Raw genomic sequence first — 6,284 nt, forward strand, 5'->3', positions numbered from 1 at the left:
ATGTGAGCAAATGAGGTGAGATAAGGAAGGTAATGACAAAAAGGCCGTGGTGGCAAAGTAAATACAATATAGCAAGTAAAACACTGGAATGGTAGATTTGAAGTAGAAGAAAGTGCAAAGTAGAAATAGAAATAATGGGGTGCAAAGGAGCAAAATAAATAAATACATACAGTAGGGGAAGAGGCAGTTGTTTGGGCTAAATTATAGATGGGCTATGTACAGGTGCAGTAATCTGTGAGCTGCTCTGACAGCTGGTGCTTAAAGCTAGTGAGGGAGATAAGTGTTTCCAGTTTCAGAGATTTTTGTAGTTCGTTCCCGTCATTGGCAGCAGAGAACTGGAAGGAGAGGCGGCCGAAGGGGGAATTGGCTTTGGGGGTGACCAGAGATATACCTGCTGGAGCGCGTGCTACAGGTGGGTGCTGCTATGGTGACCAGTGAGCGGAGATAAGGGGGACTTTACCTAGCAGGGTCTTGTAGATGACCTGGAGCCAGTGGGTTTGGCGACGAGTATGAAGCGAGGGCCAGCCAACGAGAGTGTACAGGTCACAGTGGTGGGTAGTATATGGGGCTTTGGTGACAAAACGGATGGCACTGTGATAGACTGCATCCAATTTATTGAGTAGGGTATTGGAGGCTATTTTGTAAATGACATCGCCGAAGTCGAGGATCGGTAGGATGGTCAGTTTTATGAGGGTATGTTTGGCAGCATGAGTGAAAGATGCTTTGTTGCGAAATAGGAAGCCAGTTCTAGATTTAACTTTGGATTGGAGATGCTTATAGTGAGTCTGGAAGGAGAGTTTACGGTCTAACCAGACACCAAGGTATTTGTAGTTGTCCACATATTCTAAGTCAGAACCGTCCAGAGTAGTGATGCTGGACAGGCGGGCAGGTGCAGGCAGCGATCGGTTGAAGAGCATGCATTTAGTTTTACTTGTATTTAAGAGCAGTTGGTGGCCACGGAAGGAGAGTTGTATGGCATTGAAGCTCGTCTGGAGGGTTGTTAACACAGTGTCCAAAGAAGGGCCATTAGTATACAGAATGGTGTCGTCTGCGTAGAGGTGGATCAGAGACTCACCAGCAGCAAGAGCGACATCATTGATGTATACAGAGAAGAGAGTCGGCCCAAGAATTGAACCCTGTGGCACCCCATAGAGACTGCCAGAGGTCGGGACAACAGGCCCTCCGATTTGACACACTGAACTCTATCAGAGAAGTAGTTGGTGAACCAGGCGAGGCAATCATTTGAGAAACCAATGTTATTGAGTCTGCCGATGAGGATGTGGTGATTGACAGAGTCGAAAGCCTTGGCCAGGTCAATTAATACGGCTGCACAGTATTGTTTCTTATCGATGGCGGTTAAGATATCGTTTAGGACCTTGAGCGTGGCTGAGGTGCACTTGCTGTTTGAGGTGAAGAAACATTTGCTTTGAGATGCTCCACAACTCATTAGTGGTGGTGCATTAAGACAATCAGAAATACTATCAGACATCCCCAAATGGGCACATTTATAGGCCTACATTTGCACACAGGCCAGGTAGACTAATCCTACTTCTATATGCGTAATCAGGTGTGCGTCTTCTCAACATTGACAGGAGTGTTTCAAACAAAAGACAATTAATAAATTGACAAAACTGAAGCATCTTGCGGGGTCAGGTCTGGGTGGTCTGCCAGGGGCCGTTTCATTTAGTATCCGTTTGGGTCGGCATTGAGAATGATTGTATTGTCCCATAGTACCGAAGTTGACCGACTAAAAGGGAGTGTAACTTTATGACTATTGTTGGATTCTAAACTTTGATCATATTAAAGACATGATAGATCAGACACAGAGTATATAAAGGAGTGAGATCTGTAGAAAGACAGAGTGGCTGTGGAATGTGCTGGGTGGACGGGAGGAGATCACAGGATTGCTTTAGGGGAAGCGGATGGACATCTGTGGATTAGGCGAAGGAGGGGTTGAGGTCAGGAGGTCAGGTCAGATCCCCTGATGGGAGTAATAAGGGTTTAGTATCCTGTTACCCTCTTCCTGTTGAACCAGAAGATGTAAGGATTGGTTTGAAGGAGTGTACAAAGTGGGGTATATATACTTGTGATGGTGAGAACATGTTTTTGTCTGAATTACAGCTGTAACGACCCTTTGGGAAGAATTAAACTTGCACAAGCTTCTCTAGTGTCCGTGAGTTATTTACTCTGAAAAATTAGAACCTAACACTATAATTACTGTTCCCTGAAGGAGGGAAATGAGGTGCAACACTTGTTTGGCCCCACCACTTCCTGGGTCGGTGAAGAGCGGTATTAAATTTTAAGGAATAAACCCGAGCCTCACGCTCATCACCTGTGGAAGGCGGGGCTTCCAGCGACGGGTGAATGAAAATGCACTCGACCTTCGTATCATTTAGTGGCTCCTTATGTTACTCTGGGAAAACAGTTTGTGGGCACAGAAATACTAAATCATTTCAGAGTTTGCTGTATCCAATGTTTTTTAACTGAGTCATCTTCTAATCCAAGATGGCGTAGCAGTATGACGTGATTGTTGTTGTAAATGTTGTTGTTTTTCGTCTTTTTTTGTATATATTGCAAAATATTTCAATCTCTTTTTCCATGTTTAAATTAAATATACTTTCCGGCAATCCGCCTCACCCAATGTGATACGGAGCTGCTATTTTTTTACACCTTATAGCTAGAACCTCCATCAGAACCTAGCCATCAGGAGCTAAGCAGCTAATTAGCAACTAGCTATTTAGTCATTTTTAGCCACTGCTTTACCTTTTTAGCTCAGACACCAGCCGCTTTTTGCCTGGATTATACCTGCCAGTCTGCACAGCGCGTTATCAACCCTGAGCATATCGGACTGTTTTCTCCACTACATCACCGTATTCCTGCCGTAAGCTCTGGACCATTACACCGGATAATCGCAACTAGCTAGCTTCTACCGAGTGGCCCAGCCTCGAAGCTAGCCTTGAGCCAGGCCCATTTTCCGGCCTGCTCAGTGGACCCTATGATCACTCGGCTACACAGCTGATGCCTCCCAGACTCTTCACTAAGACGACTAGAAGCCACTACATCACATCACATCACCGGATTCCTGCCGTAAGCTCTGGACCTTTGCACCGGAGTGGCTTTAGTGGCTAACGCCCTTGTCCTGAAGCTAGCACCAGTTAGCCTCGAGCCAGGCGCATCTCCCGGCTAGCGTAGTAACGACTACCTAACTGCTTCCCTGTTTCATATATTCCTGTTCACTGGACCCTATGATCACTTGGCTACATAGCTGATGCCTGCTGGACTGTTCATTAATCACGGTACTCCATTTTGTTTGTTTTGTTTATCTGTCGGCCACAGCCTCGAACTCAGGCCCCGTATGTAGTTAACTGACCCTCTCTGCCCATTCATCGCCATTTTACCAGTTATTATCTTAGCTGATTAACTGTTGTCTTACCCGTTGTTGTCTTAGCTAGCTATCCCAATCAACACCTGTGATTGCTTTATGCCTCGCTTTATGTCTCTCTCTAATGTCAATATGCCTTGTATACTGTTGTTTAGGGTAGTTATCCTTGTTTTATTTTACTGCAGAGCCCCTAGTCCTACTCAACATGGCTCAGAGAGCTCTTTTGTCCCAACTCCCACACATGCGGTGACCTCACCTAGCATAACTGGTGCCTCCAGAGGAGAAACCTCTCTCATCGTCACTCAACACCTAGGTTTACCTCCACTGTACCCGCACCCTACCATACCCCTGTCTGTACATTATGCCTTGAATCTATCCTACCACGCCCAGAAATCTGCTCCTTTTATTCTCTGTTCCCAACGCACTATTCAACCAATTCTGATAGCCTTTAGCCGTACCCTCATCCTACTCCTCTGTTCCTCGGGTGATGTAGAGGTTAACCCAGGCCCTGCGTGATGTCCTGGCCGTGTCTGAATCCTGGCTTAGGAAGGCAACCAGAAATTCTGAAATTTCCATCCCCAACCACAACATTTTCAGTCAAGATAGAACTGTCAAAAGAGAGGAGTTTCAATCTACTGCAGAGATGGCCTGCAAAGTTCTGTCATACTTCCCAGGTCCATGCCCAAACAGTTCGAGCTTCTAATTTTCAAAATGAATCTCTCCAGAAATAAGTCTCTCACTGATGCCGCCTGTTATAGACCCCCCTCAGCTCCCAGCTGTGCCCTGGACACCATATGTGAATTGATTGTCCCCTATCTATCTTCAGAGTTTGTTCTGTTAGGTGACCTAACCTGGGATATGCTTAACACCCCGGCCGTCAATCTCGATGCCCTCAATCTCACACAAATTATCAAGGAACCCATCAGGTACAACCCTAAATCCCTAAACATGGGCACCCTCATAGATATTATCCTGACCAATTTGCCCTCCAAATACACCTCTGCTGTTTTCAATCAGGATCTCAGCGATCGTTGCCTGCATCCGTTATGGGTTTGCGGTCAAACGACCACCCCTCATCACTGTCAAACGCTCCCTAAAACACTTCTGCGAGCAGGCTTTTCTAATTGACCTGGCCCGGGTATCCTGGAAGGATATTGACCTCATCCCGTCAGTAGGGGATGCCTGGTTGTTCTTTAAAAGTAATTTCCTCACCACCTTAAATAAGCATGCCCCTTTCAAAAAATGTAGAACTAAGAACAGATGTAGGCCTTGGTTCACTCCAGACCTGACTGCCCTCGACCAGCACAAAAACATCCTGTGACGTACTGCACTAGCATCGAATAGTCCCCGCGATATGCAACTTTTCAGAGAGTCAGGAACCAATACACACAGTAAGTTAGGAAAGCAAAGGCTAGCTTTTTCAAACAGAAATTTGCATCCTGTAGCTCTAACTCCAAAAAGTTCTGGGACACTGTAAAGTCCATGGAGAATAAGAGCACCTCATCCCAGCTGCCCACTGCACTGAGGCTAGGAAACACTGTCACCACCGATAACTCCACGATAATCGCGAATTTCAAGAAGCATTTCTCTATGGCCGGCCATGCTTTCCTCCTGGCTTCCCCAACCCCGGCCAACAGCTCCGCAGCTACTTGCCCAAGCCTCCCCAGCTTCTCCTTCATCCAGATAGCTGATGTTCTGAAAGAGCTGCAAAACCTGGAACTGTACAAATCAGCTGGGCTAGACAATCTGGACCCTCTCTAAAATTATTTGCCGCCATTGTGGCAACCCCTATTACTAGTCTGTTCAACCTCTCTTTCGTATCGTCTGAGATTCCTAAAGATTGGAAAGCTGCCGCGGTCATCCCCCCTTTTCAAAGGGGGTGTCACTCTAGACCCAAACTGTTACAGACCTATATCCATCCTGCCCTGCCTTTCTAAAGTCTTCAAAAGCCAAGTTAACAAACATCACTGACCATTTCAAATCCCACCGTATCTTCTCCGCTGTGCAATCCGGTTTCCGAGCTGGTCACGGGTGGACATCAGAAACGCTCAAGGTACTAAACAATATCATAACCGCCATCGATAAAAGACAGTACTGTGCAGCCGTCTTCATCGACCTGGCCAAGGCTTTCGACTCTGTCAATCACCGTATTCTTATTGGCAGACTCATCAGCTGATAAGAACAACCGATCAATCAACAACCGATCGCTGCCTACACCCGCCCGACTAGCATCACTACTCTGGATGGTTCTGACTTAGAATATGTGGACAGCTACAATACCTAGGTGTCTGGTTAGACTATAAACTCTCCTTCCAGACTAATATTAAGCATCTCCAATCCAAAATTCAATCTAGAACCAGCTTCCTATTTCGCAACAAAGCCTCTTTCATTCACTCTGCCAAACATACCCTCGTAAAACTGACTTTCCTACCGATCCTTAACTTTGGCGAAGTCATTTACAGAATAGCCTCCAACACTCTACTCAGCAAGCTGGATGCAGTCTATCATAGTGCCATCCGTTTTGTCACTAAAGCCCCATATACCGCCCACCACTGCAACCTGTATGCTCTTGTCGACTGGCCCTCGATACATTTTCGTCGCCAAACCCACTGGCTCCAGGTCATCTATAAGTCTTTGCTATTCCACCTTAACTCAGCTCACTGGTCACCATAGCAACACCCACCCATAGCACGCACTCCAGGAGGTATAGCTCACTGGTCATCCCCAAAGCCAACACCTCCTTTGGCCGCCTTTCCCTCCAGTTGTCTGCTGCCAATGACTGGAACGAATTGCAACAATCGCTGAAGTTGGAGACATATATCTCCCTCACTAACTTTAAGCATCAGCTATCTGAGCAGCTTACCGATCGCTGCAGCTGTACACAGCCCATCTGTAAATAGCC

The sequence above is a fragment of the Salmo salar genome, unplaced genomic scaffold (assembly GCF_905237065.1).
Source record: "Salmo salar unplaced genomic scaffold, Ssal_v3.1, whole genome shotgun sequence".
Lineage (NCBI taxonomy): Eukaryota > Metazoa > Chordata > Actinopteri > Salmoniformes > Salmonidae > Salmo > Salmo salar.